Genomic DNA, 26,772 nt, shown 5'->3' with positions numbered 1-26,772 from the left:
ATATATATATATATATATATATATATATATATATATACAGGGACTGGAAGATAACATGTTAACGTGTGCGATATGTAAAATAATGAGGTGACCAAAACAAAACGTAGTGATCTCAAGTGAATTAATAAAAATACCCATACAATAATATTTGAAACAATCCAATGTTTTAAAAATATTTTGATATTCTCGGAATCCATAGCAGAGATTACAGAGAAAAAAAACACACAACCATGACTCAGTTTCAACAATGTACGTTTTCATATAAGTTAAATCTAGACTGTGGACTTCTAAGTGGTTCACTAACACTTAGCCATCCTAAGTTTAAGTCAAGATTTACATTTCCATTGGTGAATTCCAAATCCAAATCCCCCAACACAATCATCCCATACAAAATGTCTTCCCTAGAACTGAACCTGAAAAAAGAGTTTGCTAAAGATTCATCAGGAAAATGATACATGGTCTTGTATAAGGAAGGTGACGCATGGTGTTTCATGAGGAAGTTGATATGTGGTGTTGCATTAGGATGTTGATACATGGTGTTGTGCCAGGAAGTTGATACACAGTGCTGGATCATAAAGTTGATATACAGTGTTGCACGAGAATGTGGATACATGATATTGTGTAAGATGATACACTGTGCTGCATCATAAAGTGATACATGGTTGTTGTTGTTGTTGTCGTGGGGTTTAAAGCTGTTTTTCAGCACACGGTTGACTATATATGGTGGCCAGTATTAATGGTGGAGGAAGAACCCGGGAAAACACTGGAAAGAACCACCGACCCACGAGAAGATACATGCAAGCTTTCTCACATACCCACACTGGCTGAATTCGAGACTCGAACCGGCGAAGACAGAGGTGAGATGGCAGTGATCCGTAACGGAGCATCTTAATACAGGGTGTTGTATGAGGAAGTTGATATATGGTGTTGCATTAGGATGTTGATACATGGTGTTGTGTAAGGAAGTTGATACACGGTGCTGCATCATAAAGTTTATATACTTTGTGTTGTATAAGGAAGTTGATACATGGTGTTGTTATCAGGATGTTGATATATGGTGTTCAATACGGAAGGTGATACATGGTGTTGTATCAGGGTGTTGATATATAGTGTTGTATAAGGAAGGTGACACATGGTGTTGCTTTAGGGTGTTGATATATAGTGTTGTATAAGGAAGTTGACACATGGTGTTGCATCAGTGTTAATATATAGTGTTGAATCAGGAAAGTTGTTATATGGTGCTGCATCAGAAAACAGATACATGGTGTTGTATAAGGAAGTTGATACATGGTGTTGTGTCAGGAAGTTGATATGTATTGTATCTAGAAGTTGATATATGGTGTTGCATCAGGATATTGTTACATGAGCTGATATATGGTGTTGTTTATGGAAGTTGATACATGATAATGTATCAGGGTGTTGATATATGGTGTTGTCACTCATCGGCGCCCGCACATGGATTTCACCTCTAAACATGTTTTGGTCTACAGCCTAACACGTAATAGGTGACCACTACCTATTGGAGTAATTATTGATGACAATATGGCCTGAAACATCATACATGAACTAAAGACATCGTTGTGTGTCCCTTGTAAAGATTTTAGAATAGCACGTGCTTATGTCTAGTATTTCATATCCACATGTAATCAGATCCGAGCGAACAGCAGAACAGTACTTTACGGTAGTAAGACACACGCACGTACACACTGAGTTTGTATTAAAGGCTGATATAAAAATAATATTTAAAAACAACAGTAAATAAAATAATTCCCCAAAACAAATATATTTGAACTGGAGTGCATTGTAAACAATGAAAAAACACCAACCAACTAAAAATACATGTTAGTACTAGTTTTCCTTTCAAATGATCACGTTTACAACTCATGACACACACACACACACACACACACACACACACGTGTGTGTGTGTGTGTTTATATTTTTTATTAACTAATCTAATTCGATAAGTTATCATGATGCTAATGAATTTGACCAGTGGTGATGGTAGAAGTAGAAATTTGAATTCATATTTCGTGGCTTATTCGTTTACTTTCAGACTGAAATATGTACAGTTTAAACTAAGCTTTTAGTTTTAGCCTAAGATGAAACTTTTTTAAAATTATAAATCCGAATATTTTTATCTTTAATTTTATCTTCCCTCTGTCTTTGTAGCCAGACGATAAGAACTCTTGATTTCCAGTAAATGTATTATAGCTGAACTTGAACAAATGCTTCTTTTTTTTCTCCCCTGAAGGCATAGACAGAAATTGAATAAGGAAAAGGAAAAAAAAAAAGAAAAAAGAAAAAAAAAAAAAAAAAAACAACAACCGCGCACCTGCTGTGTTTTTGTGCTCTGAACTTGAGCTCAAAATGCATCCCGATAGAGGGCGTAGTACAAAGGAAGGCACTCGCACGCGCGTAGTTCAAGTTGTTGAGACAACATATGTCAAAAACAGCGAGAATGTTCCCTTAAATGTAATATTAGCTGCTACCAAAAGACGCGGTTTGGATTTTGAAACTCATCATATCAGGTAAGTGATGTTAGAATTTGAATGTATTGGTAAATGTTTTATTATGCATGAGAACAAAGACGGCAATGTTCAGTCTATCCAGTAGCTCGTTTTACAACGGTCATAGTTGAGTGATCCCAATGCGTTGGCCTCGACCCAAACAAGTGGAGAGATAAGCCGACAAAGGAAAGCTAGCCTCGGGGTTGAAATTGATTAAAAAAACAAACGAACTCTTTCTCCCGCACAGTGCAGTTTTTGTACCGTGTGTGTAGTAACGCTACTGTATCTGTGTTTCCGGAAATTGTAATTTCTCAAGCAAAGCTGTCTTAACTGCTATGGCGGATCCCTAGTGAATCGCAATACTAATTTAGGCTTTTATGATTGACCTATATGACATAACAGCGTTAGCGCAGTGGACGGTAAAAGATATGGGCAGTGATAAAGGGAACCGAACAGGCGGGTTTTTCGTGACGTAATGAGCTATTATTGTTAGGTGTCTCCCTTTCAAGTTTCAAATTCAAGGACCATCCAGGTTCGGTGCGCTGAAAAGTCTATTGTACACCTTGTGGATAAGTTATGCAGCACCACTTTCATCGAAAATAAAAACATCAATACATTATCTCCTGGAGTGTGTTGAATTTTTTTGCAATACCTTTGAAAACATTATTTAAGTGTAATAGAGTTGGTCCAAAACATGTAGACATAATCTTATGCTCAGTTTTTTAATAGTTCAATTTTAACGACAGTCAAGCAAATGAGGTGGAGAACAAATTGTTAGTCTACTCAGCTTGAAGACTGCATGAAGGACAGATATACAGTTTTCACCTTAGCCAGTTGAGGGATCGTATCAAAATACATGGATTTTCAAACTTATATAGTTCTATATAAATATAGTTCTAAATACATAAAGAGCTTTTATTTCTGGATTCAGTCAATATCTTGATTCAGTCAATATAAAAAAGTTGAGTGTTATTAACATCCATTTGAGAATTTCATTGGTTTCAGTCATTGTAAGTAACGATATGGTCATTCCCACTGTGTGATGGTCATTGGAATACAGTCTGCATGCAGAATTTGGTTGGTTTTAATGATACTTTTAACAGGCTGTTGACTATATCATGCGGAGGAAATGGAAACTTCATGCCATTCCTAAAGACACACTGACATTGGCTGTCCATGCTGTTTTGGGCAAGAATCAGACCAGAAAAGTGATTTCAGTAAAGCTGTGATAACAGTATATTTGTTAATTTTGTGAATAAACAAAATATAGGCAAGCGTATTAACAAGAACCTCACTTTATGATATGATATCAGTCACCATAAGCCACTTTTCCCATTTCCGGAATGAGCACTGGTTGATTGTTGTGGGTTTAATGCCATTTTTTCAGCACATGGTAGACTATACTTGGCAGCACGTATATATGGTGTAGGAAGAACCACCAGACCACGGGAGGCTACTGACAAGCTTTGTTACATATACGCATTAGCAGAGCACACAAGAACGGAGGTTAGACCACTCATGTCACCCATACCACGTAGCACTAGTTGAAACAAAATCATCCGTGTTTTTCAGTTGAACATTAGGTGTGATAATTTGACCAATTTTTAGCAGCTCTACTGATAATAGAGCAGAGGAACCTAATTGTGATGCCTTTCATCTGGCATTTATTAGAATATGTTAATACTACTATTCCACTGCTCTGGTGGCCTAGTGGTTTCAGCGTCTGCCTCGGATGCGGGAGGTCACAGGATCAACACCCCACCCCACCCTGGCCAGATCATACCAATGACTTAAAAACTGGTACTAGCAGCTGCCTTGCTTGGTGCTGAGCAGTAATAGGTTAGTGTTAGGACAGGTCGGCCTGGATAATGTGACTGGGTGGGACACCATGCTACATGTCAGCGGCATGATGTGCCAGTGCTAGATATCACTATAAATTGTCACAATGCAGACATTGTCGGAATATGACTGCAATATTTTTAAAGCTATGTAAAAAAATCCAAAACACACTTATAGCATACTACTACCCCTAAACTTTGGCTGCCATTTTGAAAATCCTTTTTGGTTGGAATAATATTATTTTTTTCGTATCTTTTCCCCCCCTCCATTTATTAAAAATGAATTCAAATCACATAATCTGATTTTGTTCCACTGAGAATAGACCCTGTCAGTTTTACCCAAGAACACAGTGTTATATCATTGTTAGATATACACTCAATATAATTACATATATAAATTTGAAGGTATCCTCAGTTAACGTACATTGTGCTATGGTAGCCATTATTAAATTGTGCTTTCTAGTCTATGTCTAGTAGGTGCTTACAAATATTGGGAGAAATAGTAAGAACCTTAGTGACTTGAAGTCTAATACTGTTACAACCTCCCCAGGACTGGTTACAACATTAAAGAAAATAGAAATTTGTTTGTCTCTTTTCTTTTGTATGGTCCAAAAAAATAATCATACTGACATTTAAAAATTAGGGCTGGTCAGGAAGCCAGAAACAAAGTTTTTTTCTTTCTGATAGGCATTATGACATCTGATGGGTCCTAAATGAAATTGTTTGCAATTTTAAACCTAATAAGGTAACTGGATCCTTTCAGTGCTCTAGAAGCTAAAAAGAAGAACAATGTTATCTTGGATTTCTTGAAATTCTTTTGGACAAGTATAGTGTCCAAACTTTTGTTAAAAAAATTCAGATTTATCACTGCCCTTCACTGTTCCTATGCAACCTGGTATGGTGATGCAGTAACATTATAAATATAAGTTTATAAGCTCTAAATGCTCTTTTTCACAGAGTCTGTACTTAGTCACTCAGGCCATGGTCAGTCAGATGACAAATCACATGACCATGTTATGAAGTGCATGAAAGGACTAATACCTTGTTGCTGAAAGGACCACCCTGGCTGTTTTACATCACCATGGAAAATGCATTTATATACTCCTCAAGAAATGTTGATGAGAAGCTAAATCACTTTGCATGTTATTCCTGTGAAATGCACATATATTCATAGGTTTACAATATAAAAACAATCATTAATTCATAAATTACACATGAAAATTACAATTTCTGAAAAGTATACAGCTCTTAATACATAGTAACATGAATGAAAACTGAAAGTCCTTGAATTTAATGATTTAATTAGCTGTTCTTGTCCACCTTGTGAAGACCACCAATTTGACACAGGTTTTGCTGGGACTTAACAGTTTTGTAAATAAGCTCTTTAATAATGTCCATAGAAGATTATTTTTGTGTATAACATGTTGAGTACTATAATATAAGGTCATATGCTAGATGCTTGCTTAAATGATGTAGATGAGTTTTCATCTCTAGCGATTACTTTAAAATACCCAGATGTAAAGCTGTCCTTTTTGGAATGGTTTCTTTCAAACACATGCAAGCTGCAATTATTGTGTTAAACATGTCCACACTCTCAGAAAATGCCCTTGGATACCATGGAATCTCAACTGAGTTTACCCACTGTGGGCTAGCTTGTAAAGCACTTCTGGCTTTTCCATATATTGTGTTTACATCCACCCAATCTTTCTAGCTCCAACAGTGAGATTAGAGAAAAGTAGGTCTCCATGAACTGTATTTCACTGCAGTGTTGGGTGTTTTCTTGTCTGTACAGTAAAATTATTGGGATACATTTCCAGAATCCTCAAACAGTTTGTCCACTTAGTGTTCGTGTATTTTTGTCTCATAATGGTCATCATTTTTCTGCCAATAAAGAGTAGCATTGTTACTTCAGGAAAGAACCAAAAGAGGGCCAGAATGAAATTGCATGAAATGTTTTTTTTTTAATACTGTGTATCTGGTAGCAGTCTTTTTCATGGAATGCTTTAAATGTGTATGATCAATGCAGTAAGGTTAGAAAATGGGAACACTGCATGTACTCCTAGGCTGGACATCACCTAGTTTTTGTTTTGGATTAGTGTTTTACAGGTTAGAAAATGGGAACACTGCATGTACTCCTAGGCTGGACATCACCTAATTTTTGTTTTGGATTGGTGTTTTACAGGTTAGAAAATGGGAACACTGCATGTACTCCTAGGCTGGACATCACCTAGTTTTTGTTTTGGATCGGTGTTTTACAGGTTAGAAAATGGGAACACTGCATGTACTCCTAGGCTGGACATAACCTAGTTTTTGCTTTGGATTGGTGTTTTACAGGTTAGAAAATGGGAACACTGCATGTACTCCTAGGCTGGACATACCTAGTTTTTGTTTTGGATTGGTGCTTTACAGGTTAGAAAATGGGAACACTGCATGTACTCCTAGGCTGGACATCACCTAGTTTTTGTTTTGGATTGGTGTTTTACAGCAAAGCAGCACAAGTAGATTACTTGGTGCCAATGCAGAAGGAATAAGATTCCTTGCCTAAATACACTGTACAGCAGCAAATATGGGGGTGATTCATTGGTTAGCTGCAAAGCTGTACCCTTCAGTCATGAGTTGGGCAAACTAACCACGCTCAGTTAATAGTTAATAATAACAAGCGATACATTTTGCAAATTGTGTCTTTGATGGGGATTTCACTTGCATGAGCTTCCAGAAGAATTGTTTGGGGCGAGCCAAAAGCAGAGGGATAACCCCACTGGATTTTTTATCAAATTTAATAGGAGCTGCGTATGCCCATGATAACAATTGGAAATAACTTGAATCTGCTCAGGATAAATTTTTAAATGATCCCAAAAAGACAGATCGTGGAGCAACCTGTCCAATTTCAAGATCTAGTTCTCACAAAGAACTCATTGTGTCTGTTTTTACATGCTTTTCAAGACTTTGGGAAAACTTCATTATGTTCATTATTAAACGGAATTTTTTGTCCATGGTATTGAAACTGATTGGCCAACTACTTGCGTTGCAAAATTATTAGTCCTGCAGTTTTTGGGAATAATCTTTAAACAAGTCTGATGTATTTTATTTTCCTTCTGAGTTTAAAAAGTGCAGGTTCCCACAGGCCATAGAATCTTGGGAAAGTTTGGAATTTAAAAAAGAAATTGCAAGGACATGGAAAAGTCATGAGATTTCTCAAAACCTTGCAACGTTTTGGAAAAGTCATGGAATTTCTGATAAATGGAGTTACAAAATTGATAATTGCTAATTTCTTAGAGCTCTGAGCACTGGTTAAAAAAAACATGTTTCCAACAACATGATTATGATCAAAAATAAACATATTTGTCCTCACTCATTAGTTATTTTTCATTGTTATATGTCTTTCTTTATATAAGTTACTTGACTGAGTCTGCAAGATATTGTGGTCCTTCATTTTTTAAAAATGGCCCTGGAAAAGCCATGGAATTTTTTTGTGTTAATTCTGCAGGAACCCCAAAAATGGCTCAGGCTTATTTTGTGTGTCACATACTCGCAGAAACCAAACCAATCTGCAATGACATGCTCATCTTCAAATTCAAATTCAAACAACATGCACGGTACATCTATTCTTACAATATATCTATAACTCCAGATTTATGATGCATTTATCGTCAGTTCAGAGTTCATTCCAGCAAATATACAGGGTTCTTACAGTCTTTCACAGTTTTGGAAAAATGAGGTAGCATTGAAAGTTTGGGAAAATCGAGCAGATTACCCTGAGGTCTTTTTAAAAATCTTTGAGAATTGAAATAAACCCAAACAATTTAATATCTTTCCAGAATCACAAATAAAATTGTCCAAGGTTCTTCGATTCAGATGTAGTTGAGTTTTTCTTGTGTCTTTCTTTTGATTAATTCTAGTTTGAATTTCAGCATTAAACAATATTGTAGTATTTTGCATTTGTTGTTTCCTCATATGACATAACTTGTATACAAAATGTTAGCAAAAATAGGTCTTGAAAATCTGTGTTTGTGGTCTTTGAAAGTTTGAGAAAAGTCTTTGAATTTATGATTCCAAATTCTGTATGAACCCTGAATTATAGCTGGTTAGAACTTTAGATATGTCCCATCATATATGTTCAAAATGCCTGAAGGTGTTATTGCAGTATTATAAAGAAAAAGTAATTTTGTTTGAGGTTCTTCTGTTCTGTTATTCTTGGTATCCAAGTTGTGAGTTCTTGGGAATTAAGTTCTGCACTCACCTCCTTTGAGGCATTTGCCTGTTGGTTGGGTTTCCTTCCCTTATTTTCCCCAGGTCAGTTTTTGAGAATTTTTTTTACTTTTGTCCAAAGGTCTGTTAAGATTGGTTGTATGTTTTTTTTTTCTTTATTATCCTCATTATTGGCAATGGTTCTTTGATATTTACTGATTCTCCTCCTATCTGCATGCATCCATATGGCACAATTGGTTTTGTTCCCTTAGGCATTAAAATATTTCCCCTTTTTCCATTTCTGGTATTAAAATAAATTCCCCTTTTTCCATTTTTGGGTATTAAAATATTTCCCCTTTTTCCATTCCTGGGTATTAAATTATTTCCCCTCTTTCCATTCCTGGGTATTCAATTATTTCCCCTCTTTCCATTCCTGTTCAGCACCCCTGCAAGTTTTAAGAAGTCAGGATTTCTCAATTCTAGGGTCACCATAGTCGCCACTATTTATGGTTTATATTTGGAATATTTGCCGTATACATTTCTTGAGTATGCTCTGGATAGGAAGCATTGCAGAAAAGGTCCCTCTTTCACCTCAGTTCTCCATGTTTTGAAATATTTCTCAGGTTCAGACATTTTTTTACTGCTAATTATTACTGCCATGGTTTTTGTTACACTTGCATGAATTGCACGGATTTTGAAGACTACTTAAAGTATTCTGCCTTCTTTTTTATGTTATATACTCTGTAGATATTTCTAATATTTTGTTGGCATCCAAAAGCTCACTGACTGTTTTCTCCAAAATGTGTTGAATTTTCTCTCTAATCGGTAGACTTGTGTACAGACTGCTTTATTTTACAAGATTTGTTTATCTAGAGAACAAATTATTCCTCTTGAGCAAGAGTGTTATCGATGTCATCTGACTGCAACACACTGATGGCAAGACTAATTATGTTTCCTTTAATTGAACACCACAACATGTTGCTAGACATGGTTTGATTGTATACAGGGTGTGTGTGTGTGTGTGTGGTGGTGGTGGGGGGGGGGCAGGGTTCAGAGGATATGGGGCAACTGACATTGAAGCAAACTTCCTTTTGTTCTAATACTTCCAGTTAGAGTAGGACATTGATATTGAAAAGCAGACAAAATTGGCCATTTGAAACAAATTGATCAAGTCACCAATTCTCAGACTTGGTCCATCTTTATAAAGAATGATGGGTTCTCCCCTAGTATCTGCAAACAGAACATGTACAAGGTTTTCCTTGATTAGACACCCCAAGGTGTATTTCATGGGGAGACACTTTCTGATTAAGTCTTTGTTGCTGATCTTAAATGAAGCAGAACCCATACATCACTCCAGTCTATTCTCTCTGTCCAGTAAATGGACTTTGGTCAGTTGGTTTTTGATGCTAATATCTGATCACCAATGTGCAGAATTTCAATTTGCTTAAATTCCAGCTTGTTTATCTTGTATCCCAGCACCCAGTGTATTTATTACCCACTTGTTAGTGTCAGTTGTTTCCACTGATAGGCCAATCTGGGGTTTGTTCATTCAAAACTTTATTTTCTCTCCAACCATTTCCTAGAATAAAATCTGGATAAAAAGACCAAAGGTGAAAAAGCATGTGTGGAAAACAAGTGCCCATGTGCTTCCAGTATTTGTAAAGTAAAAATAAATGAATAAGAACCATACATCTTTGTGAAGTAAAAATAAGTGAATAAGAACCATACATCTTTGTGAAGTAAAAATAAGTGAATAAGAACCATACATCTTTGTGAAGTAAAAATAAATGAATAAGAACCATACATCTTTGTGAAGTAAATATAAATGAATAAGAACCATACTTCTTTGTGAAGTGAAAATAAATGAATAAGAACCATACATCTTTGTGAAGTAAAAATAAGTGCATATGTTAGTGGAAAATTAAAACTCCATGACCTAAAAGTAAAACGTTTCATTTTTCTTCTATTGATGCTTCACTTTCCATCGTTGAAGTTACAATCTTTATTTAAGAGGCTGTTAAAGGTATTCTTTCATAAATAATACTAAATCTCACTTTTAATCTTGCAAAAAACACTTGTTTTCCAAACTCAAGAAGCAGCTGAGGACAACAGAAGACTAGTTTAATAAAAAAGGACAAGTACCTAAGTGCCATGTTACTCATGGTGTTTTAAAACTTAACGTATCACTGCCATATCAGGATCTTCTCAAGCTAACATTACGACTGGGGATTTTACTTGCCTTTTACTCGGCTTTGCTTACTGATTATAGCAATGCATTATTATATGCTCATTTTCGTATCGGTTAACTTTACGTGGTCAGAATCGTGCATTATTTTACAATATTGAATACCTTCATATTGCACGCACATGCACAACACATGTGCCCTAGAGAGGTATAGTGTATTAGAAACTACTTTGTAAACAAATCATGTACACTCGTGTAGTAGATGCTTTACATTTTGGTTGATTAAATTTGTTTCTTAATGAACTAAAGCAGCTGTTTCGTGGACTGCCACATAACTGTTCCTTTGCAATATTCTGTGTTAACTTTTTTGATACATACAACATTTCAGACTTAGGCTAGTGATAGATGCCAGACAGGTCTGCTGGGGTCACTACAAAGACCATGCAGGTACAAGGCATAGTGTCTTTAGTTGGTAATAAGAATGGCAAAGAGCGCTTTAGATCATGCAGCCACTCGGGGCCCCTAGCAGGATAAGTAAATTTCTTAGTCTACTCCTTCAGGAAACAAATGAAATTTATGTTAAATTCTGGGCCTGTTATTCATCAGAACTGTTTTGTATTTTATCTGGTTCTTGTCTTTTCCATGAATTTGGGGATGAGTCTAATCCTTTGGCATTGAATATGGGGATATGTTTCTTGTCTCTGAATATGGGGACATGTTTCTTGTCTATGAATATGGGGACATGATTCTTGATTGACCTCTGAATATGGGGACATGTTTCTTGTCTATGAATATTGGGACATGATTCTTGATTGACCTCTGAATATGGGGACATGTTTCTTGTCTCTGAATATGGGGACATGATTCTTGATTGGCCTGTGAATACGGGGACATGGGTTCTCTTTACTGGTACTGATGTAGATACCCAAATGTAGAGTACACCAAAATTATTATAAAAAATTTCTTCTTAAATTTATTGTACACTCAGCTATTTTGAAACTAAAAGTTTCAAAGTATAGATACGCAGATGAACAAACATAATTATCTTGACACATTTATTTGTGTATGTGAAAACAGTATCAATACAAGGTTTATAAAATATTGCATAAATAATTAATGCTAAGCTCAAGTGTTAAACATATAACTTCTACAACACTTGCTTTCATCAGAATGAAACTGGTACTGCATGACAATATGCCAGATGTTTGCATTCAGTTTGCCAGTATTGTAGGTTTTGATTAAGATAGAGGCGATAAATTCATATATCCTTTTGAGTGTGCAGATTTCTTTTGTGAATGTACATTTTTTATTTTTTTTTTGAGTATATAAATTTTCCATTGAGTTTTCTTCCTTTCAAGTGTACATGTTTTCTTTCTTTTGAGCGAACAGCTTTTCAATTGGATGTGCAAAGTGTCATCTTTTGAGTGTACATAATTGTTTGATTGTGTATCGATTTTGGTTTTGGGTGTAGATGACATTTGAATTAACAGAATGTCTTCCTTTTGAATGTAAAGATTTTCTTTTAAATGCACAATTTTTTTTCATGTATTTTTTTTCTTCAGTTTACAGATTTTTTTCATTGTACAGATTTTCTTTTGTGTGCACATATTTTCTTACTTTTCAGTTTATGATTTCCTTTTTTTGAGTGTACAGATTTCTGTTTGAGTGTAATAGATTTTGTTTTTGAGTGTACAGTTAATTTGAATGTGCAGAATTTCTTCTTTTTGAGTCTGAAGATTTTCTTACTAACAGATTATGTATATGAAATGTAAGTAACTTGTGGTGAAAGTATTATAGCATTGGCTTAACTTACAGGTGAAATTAGTTTATTAATTGCCTAGTGATGCAAAGCTATGCCTGCTTTGGAAGCCTTAACAACTGTTACTATTTCTGGCATGCTTACTCCAAAAATGGGGACTGTTGCACATGTGTGCAATACAAAAGTGACAGACTAGCCCTCTGATTTACCTCAGAAAATTACTTAACAATTATTGAAATCATGCACAAGGATGCAGATTTATTTGTGAAACTTTTGTTTTGAGAATGTAAAATATTTTAAGCATGACAGAAATGTGATTTGGATAATGACCAAGTGCCATAACAGTCAGCAAAAATGTGAGAAATCACACTGTATTATGCGTGAAGTTAAAAATGGCATGTGAATGGTGCATTAATGCAAATATAGTTAGTTATAACTGTACTTTGTCCTTATTTCTGTTTGGAGTGTTGCTAGTAACATCTATTAAGAAATATTTACAGTTTTATTTGCTTTACCAATTAATTAGATGAAAATATAGACTGTACTTATTTATTTTATCCTTTTTTATTACAAGTTTTTGTATGGTTTGTATTCTTTTCTATTTTAAATATATGAATAAAAAGTCTAGGATCGAACCGGTGACAATGCACATAACTGATTAATTGCCCATTAATTTCACCAGAATATTTATCATTGCAGCCTGACAAATATTTGACCATTTTACTGACTTCATCCTGGAATTTGTTTCAATGTTTTTATATGACCTTCCCTTAAAAAAAAATAATTACCAGTATTTGATCCTATCTATTTTGAAAATTTCATATCTCTAACCAAATTGTACATGCATATGATTTTTCATTTTTGTCAGGACTCCATGACATAGAAATCACACCACAAATCATTGCTGGAGGTTAGCTTTGCCTGCATATGTCCATCATTCTAACCATGCTGTTTTTGCATGCCATTAGCCAGGCATATGCAACCTACAGCTCTGGTGTTGCCTGGCTACATTTATATTATAAGGTGGATCATTCAAAATTGGTATCTGGCCTGTGCCCTGGGGGAGGTTGCACATGCCTTCTATTATCAGTGATAGAGGATGGATCTGAGTCTAACTGTACCATCATCATTACCTTTGCATGCCTTCAGCAATCACTCATCAGAATCCAACTGTACCATTACCTTTTGTGTTTCACTTAGCAGGGTCATGTATCAATTGTTTGGATCTTGGAGTGGACTGGTAAAGTACTTAATTAATGTTTCTATTAACATTAAAATTCAGAAACTCAGAGAAACAAAATAACCTAATCATCATTGTATTTTTGTCTGATGAAATAATTTTTATTCTGTTGTTGACAGAATAGGTCTTTAATTTTATAAATGTGGACACAATTGTTGCAGTGAATTTCATCCAGTTCTGGGCCACAATGATATTTTTGATTGATGGAAGCAGCTCTCAAGTTTGATCAGGTTAGATGGTCAAATATACACATCTTTCCCTCTGTCTTTTCATATAGTTGAGGTAAACCTCTTCACCAATGACAGACATGATTTTAAAAGTAGTGATGTGAGCATATGACATGTAATAAGTAAAATATATACATTTTCTAACTGGCCAAATAAAATTGGAAACAGACTGACTAGTGCCATGTGTGCATATGTGTACATGGTTCACTCAAGGCTGTGCCCTTTCCTGGCTACCATTATTTGTCGTCTTTGAATCAAGAGAGTTCCCTCTGTGGCACCAATTAAGGTCCTTAAAAAAGACCCACAAAAATGAAGATAAAGAATTGTCAAAGGTGATTTTAGACTGATTTGATTACATCATAAGCTTATTAAACTGAAATATCTTGATAATCTTGATTGATATTGACACTAATTGAGAACACATGGACATTGATTATTGGTAAAGATCAGAAGATAAAATATTCAGTAAAACATGGCTGTATTTGTTTCCAAAGTAGCATATGTCTGGACTCAAGTGACCAAAAATAAGTTCTAGAGGGGAAAGGTCACTCCAGTATGAGTAATTGAAATCCCTGTGTGCAAGGCTTATGGGAGAGAGGCTGATAATGGTTGAGTCCACTTATACATTGGGGGGGGTGGAGGTGATTATCATGGCCCTAGCAGTATGTGTGTTGCACATAAAATATTGGTGAAATGCATTATTTAAACAGTAACTGTATCCATAACTATAACTCTGTTAGTAATGTATTATGACTGTATATAAGAGAATCAAAGAAACATCACATTGAAAATATGTAGCGAAAAGCATTTAGTGGTTTTTTGTACTGCACAAAATGTATAGATCACTAGTTTTAACATTATTTATTTAACCTGAGTGATTTAGAAATTAATCCCATTAAAATAGTACTAACAACTGCCTTGCTTGCTGCTCAGCATTAAGAGGTTTAAGAGGTTAGTGCTTGGACTGGTCAGCTAGGACTGGTCAGCTAGGACTGGTCAGCCTGGCATTAGGATAATGTGACTGGGTGAGGCATGATGTGTGCAGCATGATTCCCCAGTGACTGATGTCACTTTAAAATGCCACACTACAGGCATCATTGCGAGATGACATGTTTTTAAAGTACATTAAAAAAATCCAAATCACATACTGCTTTGATATGTAGAGTTTGATTTGTATCACAAAACGTGGTAATGTATCACTGAAATCTATACAGTGGTTTGTCACCTTTAATAAACAATTGGACTGATAGTTTTAAAGCCATTTTTAATCATGCCAGTCGATTTTTTTCCAAATATTTCCCCATCTAGTAAGTTGTGTAATTATGATAACCTGTGGACACAGACAGACATATAAACATGATGTATTATATCTCTCTTATCAAATAATTGACTATAGAAGTTGAATAATTTAAAAAATACTTGAGAGCAGTGTGAACACTATATGAAATTAAATCATTTAATTTAGTTGAGTGAGTTACACATGTTAAAGAATAGAGACTTTGAAACCACAGTACATTCAAGAGGGCTCTCAAAACTCACTTATTTCGACTGCAAGAACAAACTTAAAGACCTAATAATGTTTCCTACCTTAAATATTTTCAGCATGTATTTTAATGTTTTCTAATTTCATGGTGTTTGTTTCTGTAATCATATATTATCATCATATGTTTTTTATCTTATAGGTGTTGTCTAAGGTTGTAAAGCGCTTAGAGCTTCTAAAGATTAGGCGCTATACAGTCCTCATTATTATTATTATTATTATTATTATTATTATTACTATTACTATTATTTATCCACACAAAAGATACTTTCAGTATAAGCATGAGGTTGCCATGGTTTGGTTGTGAACATAACAAATTAGTTTAAAGAATATTGTACTTATTGCAAACTAAATATGGCTTGTAGGTTCTTGTATATCTGTTATATACATGTATTATGGGAGAGTTCTCATTAAGGGAAAAAAAATGTGTGCTTCAGGTTGGCCGACTGTTGTTTCTAATTGCCAACCTGAGCATATTTTCCCCATGGTTAAAAAAAATCACCTTTAAATATATGTTTAAAAAAATGACCTGCTGTCCTAATTTTAAAACCAGTGAAATAAGGAACACATATTGTTTGGCTTAGCAAAGGTATTTTCTAAGTTACATTTTTTTTACATTCAGGTCCATGAAAACATTAATTTGATTGGTTAATCAGTAGGTAAAACAACCATGACCTCATGTTTGGTAACTGTGTATTATCTACTTGTTGCTTAGAAAAGTTCTCAGTTGCATTAAAGAATGGAGAAATTATCCCTTAAATGTGCTAAAAAGAAACAAAACAAGTAAATACAAAATTCTTTGCACATTTGACATTTAAAAAAACTGTTTTGTCACAAGCTGTTTGTTATCCCTTAACACCAGACATGCATAACATCCTACAGACTTTTTCCTTTGACACCAGACCTGCATAACATCCTACAGACTTTTTCCTTAGACACCAGGCATGCATAACATCCTACAGACTTTTTCCTTTGACACCAGACATGCATAACATCCTACAGACTTTTTCCTTAGACACCAGGCATGCATAACATCCTACAGACTTTTTCCTTAGACACCATGCATGCATAACATCCTACAGACTTTTTCCTTTGACACCAGACATGCATAACATCCTACAGACTTTTTCCTTTGACACCAGACATGCATAACATCCTACAGGCTTTTTCCTTTGACACCAGACATTAATAACAGTAAACATGTTTTAAGAGACAGATTTCCTTAAGTTATCAAAAAAATTCTGTAACAATTGAAATCGAGTTTCCAACACATGGTTGCTAAATGGTGAAATTGTATTGTTCCAGACTGCAGAGTCATATGATTTAATCGCCTTTATCTCATTTTTTTAATCATGATTACTGACTAAAGTGCATGAGATGCTCTGAATTTATTATCAGAGTTGACATTTTTGTCATTGACAGTTACTTTCTAATTACTTCCCAATTTTGACAGGTTATCTTCTGGCACACACCAGCCTAATATATAGCAGGTGCTTGACTAGGCAACAACCCCTCCCCCCCAAAAACCCCAACAACGCATGATTAATTTTCTCACTTTTCTCACCAGGAAGTAAAATACTCACTTCTTTCTGGTTGTATGCTTTCAAATGAGGGTCAGTTCCACGAGAACTTGACAGGTTTTTGCTTAAGGAAGGCCGAGCAACATCTTCCTTGAGGATTTGCTAGTAAAATATGATCAAATACCGCAACATCAAGTATAAAAGTAACAGGCATTTTCATGCAAGAAGTATAACAATAGATGGGACTCGCTGGCTAGAATATCCTTTGCCTTTTTTTAAAGATAAATGTTTGCTCTATAGACTTGTGGAATTGTTAAATCTTTTTCTTGTTGTTGAAGATAATTTTTGCTTAACCATGTCAGATGTTTTTAGAACTTAGTTTTCATGAAATATTAGTGAGAATAAAGATAACAGTGTTTATTGTAACTCTTCTTTGGAAAAAGTTTTATTGATCATTGGTGAATGATCAGATTATTTGAATGTTCACTATACAAAATGTCTCATCTTAAATTTCACTGATACTATATCAGTGACAACAGAAGAGTTTTGTTGTTTTAATTATCTTTTTTATTGCAAAGTAACCATTTTACACTTATGTTAATTTTAATGTAGACACATCATTGTACATTTTTCATTTGCAAGTTTTAATTCAACCACATATAAGCATTTTGTTTCTGTCAATCTTCAGTTTATATTAATCATTGATTAATTTCTTTATTCACATCCACCATTCAGATATTCACTTTATCTGATTTGTTGGGACTATTAAAATACACCAAATAACTCTTGGAAAGTGGTGAGGACCAGTGAAGTGAGATAACCATGTGAATCAGGTCTATTCAGACTAAACAGTAAACTAGTCTGGTAAAGGATCAAATTCTTTATTTGAGTTTTGGTTGGGTTTTTCACTTTCCTTGGCAAAATATATCCCTCAAAGTTGCCTTATGCATTAAGTATGAAACCAAAACAGAATGGGTAATCTGATGGTTCCATAACAACAGTCAGCTTCCCTAACAACAGAGCCACCATAGCGCTGTTACTTTTTAACTCCATGATGCATCTTAAACCGTGACATCAGCTTCGGATAAGGGTTATCAGCATAATGACACCTTTTCTGTGTTATTGTTATTTTTGAAAATGCTATACAAGGTGCTAAGTTTGTTCACCCGATTATAGATGAGCATTCCAATATTAAATTTTATGGCTAGAATGTTGAGGCCTATGCATGACCAAAAACAGAAGCATTCTGCACAGAAGATGGATCAAGGCTACATCTGTTTCGTATATAGCCCTTTTTTGGACCCATTTATTCTGTGTATTGTCATTTCAAACACAGTTTACTGTATTTTTAAGAAGAAAAATATCTCAGGAGTATTTGAGCGTCCAATATATTTCATGACAGTCATAAACCATGATACATTTTAAAAAAGATTTGGTCAATTACCGGTATCTTACTGAAGATTTGTAGCACCTGTCAGGATTAAAGAACTCCACACCCAAATTAGAAGTGCAGAAGCAATGATAAATTCTTGTACTTAACATTAAATCTAATGTCCTTTTAATGTTTTGGTCAACATCTTATTTTGTGTAATACAAGCCTGGAAAATCATCCTTTTTTCTCCTTTAATCTAAATCTATTTAATATGAGATTTGATGTGAATTTGTCTTTAATGACAGTGAAGGGGTAATTAAAGTTCTAATTTATCCCAACTGGGAGATATAACACATGTTTCAAGCCAGTGATCGCTTGTTATTTGGTCCACCTCTTTGATAACATTGTCCCCCTCTTGGTGGGAATCTGGGATTAAATTGAATTTATTTTGTTTTCTTTGTAAATAACAGGGTATGGGCATGTTTCTGAGACTTTTCTTTGTAGTCATGCAAAATCAAAATGGACTGTTTTAAGTAATTCAGGGCTGAGGTAGTTTTATTAGGATTTTCTTGGTGGTGGTTCAGAATGTTGTTTTCAAGGATAGTTGGTTGGGTATGAATTCTTAAATTCACATTGATGAGCATATAAAAAAGTTATGACTTTGAAAACCAGATTGCCTGTTCTTTAACCGATTCAGCCCCGATCCTGTCTGTAGGCATGATGAGGCTGTACCCTACTTCAAAGCTCTGCAGCATCAAGGCCATTTAAGATACACCAACGTGGGTGGTATTAAAAGAAAGCAGACAGATATAGCTCTAAAATGATATCAAATAATCTGGAAGTTCTAGTTGTACTACAAAATACAGAGAGAAAAACCTCACTTTTTGGACCCGTTTTTTTTTCACCCAAAATTCGATCGAGATCGGAATGCGATTTTGGGTCCGGATTTTAGACCTTTTGGCCGCAGATCTAAGGCATACCAGTCTTAACTGCACACAGACAGGTGAACCTTTGCAAAAACTAGGATAAGGTGGGCATTTGGAATAAATTGCGGTCTCCATACGAAAATGATGGGTCCATTAAGCAAAAAAAAAAAATCCAACTTTTACCCTTCTGCTCATGCGCAAGCAAACTAACCAATGGAAAATGATGTTTCTGATACAACTAGGAATTATTCTCATGGAAAATCTGTTGAAAACCACTGTATTACGATGTATTCAGAAATAGCCTCCCAAATGTCTTTCCTACGCACATTTCAGGCAAAAACGACAAAAAAACTCTGGGGCCGAATGAGTTAATTGTTGTTAAATGAAAAATATTTATGTTGATTTTTTTTTAGAGGAAGTGATTGCATGATTAACAATGAAAATGTAATTCTTGACCATGAAATAGGGTCTCTCCCCTCATGACATATTGCAACAGTTGCTTTCATCTGGAAAGATGAATGCGTTGTAAGCTAAGTCCGTAGATTGTAGCATTTCCATTACACAAATAGAACAGGGTTGGCAACCTATGGCACACATGCCACAAGGTGGCACATCAAGAGGTTTTGTGTGGCACGCAAAGGGGCAGCCAAAAATCTTGATTTTGACAGTGTTACTCTCAAACTAGTGGCAGAAGATCCTTCATTTTGTTATTAAGCCAGAAAAAGTGGCACCCAACATAAAATGGACTGCCGATCCCTGCAATAGAACAAAAACAATATTTGCCAGTTTTGCTTCTTGATATATGTTCAGTAGTAACTATCATTGATGTATGATAATTGCTAATACAAGCACAAAGTTTAGCCTCACTTTCATTTAGGTGGCCTGGGGTCATATGAATACATTAATGAATTCTAAGAAGGGTCTTTTCCACAGCATGTGATCTCAGTGGCTTAAAATCAGGGTCACTGCCGCCAAGCTTTATTTGGAACACATGTACCATTCCAATGTGGGGGGGGGTGCATTACATGGTCAACAGTGGAGGTCATTGGCTACTTTATTTTATGGAATTTAAAACTATATTTTGTAAGATGCATATTGTGTGGAATACGCACACAGGAATGACCAAAGTTATACCTAATACATTCCATCTACAGGTCTGTGAAACTTGTAGAGCGTGTGCAAGTTATGATATTTTGTTGAAAATATCACATGGAAATCTCAATGAGTTAGACGTAGATGGTTCAAACTTGTACCAGATTTATCATCAAACTGTGACATTACAAGGGTATTCCTAAGGCTGTGGCATCAAACCGTTGATAGTCAGTAGGTCTGTAAGTGATAGATAGATTCTAGATTACATTTAAGGGATAAGTTGTTCCTGTATTGTCATAACCTACCCAAGCACAAATTACAAACTTTAAAATTTAAGAAAGTTTGTTTAAGCTGAAGAGTGCTGTAAATTTAACATTAAGTATTTGGACTTTAGTATGTGTCCAGTTCTGGTCAGGCATGTAATGATGGAGGGTTTTAATTTGTGGTCACTTTAGAACTAACATGATGATCAATTTAGATACAAATGGAATCTGTTCGACTTTGATTTGCAGTAAATACAGACTTCTTGTTGTTGGCTTGTGATTGGATTATTAATGTAACTGGTACCAGAAAGAACTTAAGAGTTGTGGCACTGAGGCTGCTACTTAACCCTTTCAGGAGGTTTCTATCAAGTTTTATTTAAAAATACATTGTTTATTATGCCTGTCTGTGTACTTAATATGTCCCCAAATGAACAATTTTGAAAACTGTTTTTTATAGATTTGCCCATACAGCTTTTTGTTATATTGTCTTGACAATGACCGTTGCTGACTGATGTATTTCATTAGAATAACTAATTTATTGTCTTTGGAAACTCTTTATTTGTGCACTTGACACACACACACACACACACACACACACACACAATAAAGACAATATTTTATTTTATAATTTTTTTAAACAGTTCGTTTATTTACTTGAAAGAAGCTTCATGTTGCAACAGCTGACAATGTGAACACCACAGTAAAAGCAAACGATGAATGGAGCAAGCTTTAAAAATACATGCATGCATAATGGTGTTGATGATTACAGTTGCAACTATGTGATGATGACACCAATAATTACAAGAACCATCATTATTTAATAACATTAGAAATTATCATGATATAATAACTATAGAAATCATCATGATATAATAATTATAGAAACAATCATTATGTAATAATTGTAGAAATCATGATATAATAATTATATAAATCATGATATAATAATTATATAAACCATCATTATGTAATAATTATAGAAACCACCATTTTGTAATAATTATAGAAACCATCATTATATAATAATTATAGAAACCATCATGATGCAATAATTATAGAAAGCATCATGATATAATAACTATAGAAATCATAATGATATAATAATTATAGAAACAATCATAAAATAATTATAAAAACAATCATGATATAATAATTATAAAAATCATCATGATATAATAGCTATAGAAATCATCATGATATTAAAACAAAAAATGGAAAACAAATGCATGTGCATTGTTCATGTGACTAGACAGCAGCTGCTTGCATAAAGTAAATCTGAGATTTTTCACCTTTACAGTTATTTAGGTAAATGTAGGCATGAGTAAGGTTTGTAGATAGATATATACGTCCTATATCACCTAGTGCATAAAAATATTATGACCTCTTTAGAAACACTTTTTAAGTGAGCCTCATATAAAATTTGAATGGACCAGAGGGGACTGAGGAAATAACTAGAACTCCATTATTGTAATATTTACAATTTAAACTTTTTATGGAGGTATTGACCAGGTCTTTGGCCTCAGGGTATCAGGCTCTTTAGAATCGGTAGTTCTCATTCTGACAATAACATTGAATAGAACCAACTGATTGATTGTAAATTAAGGTCAAGGGGTAAAATGTGCCACCACTTTGATAACCCAAAAGGAACAAATTCAAACGTTTCCTCTGAAAGAGAGTTTGTTTAGGCTGAAGTATGCTGTACATTTTCCTCTCAAATAGAGTTTGTTTATGCTGAAGTGTGCTGTAAATTCCACATTTGGTATTTGGACAGTTGTAGTGTACAATTCTGGTCAAGCACCTGCTGATGGATACTTTAATTTATGATCACTTGGAAACTTAAAGGATTACCTATTGTGAGACAAATTGATTCCTTGCCATTGTGATTTGCAATATATACTATTTATTATTGCCCTATGATGTGATCAGGAGTAGATGTAATTGGTACCAGAAAGAAACAAGAACTTGTGTCCCAGCCACTGTCATGGATCCATCTGAGTATGTCTCATGTTACATTTTTAATTGTACTGGTCACAGACCTAAAGTTTTTAGGCTGGCCTCTTGTCCATCATCCACTTCCCCTCCATTTAGCACAAGTTTGTTATTGCTACTACTAAACTACTAGGGTGATTGCCATCAAACATTACACATACACAATTGTTCAGGGTCCAGTTGGGCCTTAATGAAAATAGTGGTGCTAATGGATGGTAGTTTCATCATTTTTTTTTTTTTTTCACTGAAAGACTTCTTGTGATGTCTTGTTGGGCCTAAAGGAAAATGATGCATATCAGATATAAAATATTTCAGCCACAGCTTAAAAAACGCTTGTTATTGCTGCTTTTCCTAAACAAAAAGTCACATTATCATTAGTTTTTGACTGAATGCTTTTTTTCTATCACAGCCAGGTGGTCTTAAATGAAAATGGTGGTGCTCAGACATCTAGAATGACTTTCACAGTAATCATCTTGTAAATCTTGTTGCTACACCTCCTGAATGGAAAGTCATATCAACATGTGCTTTTCACTAAAGAGACAGTATGGTGTTTCCAAATGAAAATGGTGTCGATCTGTTTTCGGTATGGCTTCCATAGCAGCATCATGAAATTCTTGTTATTGCTTATACTACTGAATGGGAAGTCATATTGAAAATGTTATTAATACAATACCTCATAAATGGAAAATCATATTGATATGGGCTTTCCACCACATGACTGTAATAATTAGTTGGTCCTGAATGAAAATGGTGCTGATTTTAACTCAGGGTTGCCACAATCAGAATGTCAAACTTAGAACTAATTATCTTGAATGAATGGTCATATCAAGATGGGATTTGCAAATTTCTAATGGTGTGTAAATTATCACACAGGAAATTGGTGCTGATCTTACATCCAAGGTGTCAGCCACAGCAGCTAATTTGAAAACCGCATCACTTAAGAATATCAGAGATGAGTTTAACACTCAGCATTTAAAAAAGGAAGGAATAGTCTTGTTTTGAATTCCTGGAAATTCTTTTTTTTTACAGTAGAGCACCAATCTCCTCAATGGTCTCTTGCTTATTATTCATGAATAAATGATACATAGCTCTGACTTATCATGTTCAAATGCTCTTAGTTGGACATCTGTATCACTGACTAGCATTTTCTGATCCTGTATCATCACTATTCTGAAAAAATAAGAAATACATTTTGGGAATGTTTAAATGCACAATGAACTAGCCATACCCTTTAATGTGGAGATCTCATCACCTGCATCCAGTTTGACATTTGCACAAAACTGATGAATTGCAACATGAAAAACTGCAGTTTTTTATAAAAAAATATATGCTGTGAAATAATTGATTATTTGTGTCAGCAGGCCCATGTCCTTTAAAATAAAAACAGTACATGACTCCAGACAAAAATGGGCCCTAATCCCTATATGAAATTATTCAAAATTATAAAATAGTCATTATTTAACAAAAATTATTACTGAAACTTTATTGCCAGATTATCACATTTTTTTTCCAAACCCAAAATAATGGACCAGACAGATGCCCACCTTGACAAAAACACTGTTCTTTCTCAAGCTTGCATTGTTTCTCTCTTTTCCATCAGGCTCTATCCATCTGTTTCTCAATCTCTTTCTCTATTACTTGAATAGCAGTGAATTTTTGATATGAAGTGTGATCCATTTGTTGCATCTCTTGAACATGCATTGACTGTTTAGCACTCTATCTCAGTCAGGCAGTAATTAAAGAAAGACTTGTTTATAAACATTCTCTGTTTGGATCTAGAAATGTGGACTTCATTCATTCATGTTAGCTGTTTGATTTTTTCTTAAACTTGGTGTAGAATAACCACTGTTTGATTGCAACACTAACTTTGAATTGACTGGCCATCTGTTGGCATTTTAAAACTTGGTGTTTGAGAAGGAAGGAAAAGGGAATGTTGACCACAGTTGTCTAGGGTTATTTGTTAAAGACACCAGTATATAACTCAAGCTGGAGTTCTTTTGATGTATTTTGAGTGATGTGAATAATTCAACAACTAAAAATGTTTAATGGCATTTTAATGGGGCAATTTCAACTCCCATGGTAACTTGCCGTCTTCATCAATTAGCACATTGGCAGGTCCATTTTTCATCCAATTAGGGGTCTCTTTGAATCTCTGGTCCCATAGGGGGTGTTATAGACCCTGAAATTGCCCCATATTGTTCCAGATAAATCAATGAGGTTGAAAATGGAGGAATGTCAGGAGTAAGACAAGGATCAACATTATCCAGGATGTTATACAGTAAACTGTTTGTTTTGTTTAAAGTAAGTGTGGATTTGGTTTAAATTGGTTTGTATGGCACATAAATACAAGTAGATTATTTAGGGGCCAGGTTATTGGAGTAAAGTTTCCTGTGTTTAATGCATAAACAGATTTTCAACTAAGAATATGGGGATAAAACAGTTCTGCCACATGATGTGAATATGATATAACAGATTTTAAAAATCTGGCTAATTTGTGACAGATGTTGGCCAGTTTGGATAGTGCATGATCATTTGTTACATGTTTGAATTGTTTACAGTAAACCATTGTCTGACCAATTCCCTGGTCTTTCAAAGATATCATTAAAGAAAGAAATGAAAAATGTGACACTCGATGTATATCTTTCAAATGTTGGGGTTAGCCCTTAAAGAAGCTATATTAGTGTTTACTGTGTTGATTGAATTCTGTCTGTTGCATAAATCCATAATATTTTTCCTTGTTGTCACCCTTGAAAAGTCCCTATGTGTCATCTTTCATTCTTCATCACTCTCCAACAGAAGATTCCTCTGTATTTAACTGCCTCCTAAATGTTATGTTGCCACCTGTTTCCACATAGGGCATGATGATAGGCATAAGCTTGTATTAGACTGATGGAATCAAGCACATCAAAAAGCTTGGTGAATAGAATGCATTCAGTACCAAAGAGGCATAAGAAACACCAATTTTTGTGGTGGACAGAAATGTCTTATTGATTTTCGATAGCTTGAGCACTTCCCATATTTTAGTTTATAACACACTCACACCTAACATCTTATTCTCATGAGGAAGTGTACATTTACAGAAAGAAAAGAAAAATGTGCACATGTCAGTTAGGTTAAAAGATCTAGGCACTACAAAACTACCTACTCTTGTTACATTCAATCCTTTTCAAGTATCATATCTGTGGCATCTCTTTGGACAGAGGTGAGATATTGGTGATCTGTAAAGGCAAGTGCCATGGACCACTTTGCCACCGGGGGCCCCATAGGCAGGATAAAATCCATTGCACATTTACAAATGAATATATCATTACTTACATTGTAAAGATTGTAAAGATTCTCAGACAGTCAAATTTAATTCAGTTTAAATTTCAAACACTATATTGTCAAAAAAGGCCAGACAACAATGTATGACATAGAAATTTGGACGACATATAGACAACATGCTTATGAAATACATACAAATAAGATAGCATATTATTAAAATCTAAGGAAGCAATTTTTTTGGTATGGACAAATATTAGATAATGTGACGGGTCTCATTAATCCAGCAGTTCGATATGTTACATATCCTTGGCCAAAGAATTTTCCATGTTTGGGTTAACTTAAAATCTGTCAAAGAGATGAGTACAGCAAAGAAGCTACTTTGAAAAGGATCCTTTTCCTTTGAGTTTCAGGGCATTACTAGTTACAAAGTGTAAAAGAAATACATTTGTTCAGTTAGCCAAGGTGCTAGATGGCTAACAGGATTAACAGGCTTTATCTTTGAAACTGTAAATGGCCACTTACTTATGCTGAATACTTCTTTCTAGGCCCCGCTTTTTAATGTCTTTGTATGATTTTCTAGCCATTTGTAGCTTATTGTTTGTGAATCACTCAACTAAAAACATTGGAATGTTGATCCTTAAATCAGCTGACATGTTGACCACCTGATAAGCAAGTGGAATGCAGGTGCCCCTTCTCAACCCAGCTACTCCTCCCACCACATTTTGCAAAAACCAATGAAGGTCAGGGTTTTAAAAATACAGTACCATGGAGATGACTTTGCTGATTCATGCCATTGTGTCTTTTTTGTTTGTTTGTCCAGTGCTAATTTTCATGGCCTAAATTATGCCCTAAATAGGTC

General features: G+C 34.8%; 1 protein-coding gene across 1 annotated transcript in view; it reads left to right on the top strand.

The window, feature by feature from the left end:
- Positions 1-2,228: 2,228 nt before the first annotated feature.
- LOC149779248 (uncharacterized) overlaps positions 2,229-26,772 on the top strand; it is an 89,907-nt gene continuing 65,363 nt past the window's right edge. The window contains exon 1 of the mRNA XM_089939832.1: positions 2,229-2,531. The gene's annotated coding sequence lies outside the window, so the exon portion shown is untranslated. The remainder of the gene's footprint in view (positions 2,532-26,772) is intronic.

Source organism: Sinohyriopsis cumingii, chromosome 17 (genome assembly GCF_028554795.1).
Source record: "Sinohyriopsis cumingii isolate HCF-2022 chromosome 17, ASM2855479v2, whole genome shotgun sequence".
Classification (NCBI taxonomy): Eukaryota; Metazoa; Mollusca; class Bivalvia; order Unionida; family Unionidae; genus Sinohyriopsis; species Sinohyriopsis cumingii.
Note: the sequence above shows the minus strand (reverse complement) of the source record. Positions and strands in the feature narration are given on the sequence as shown.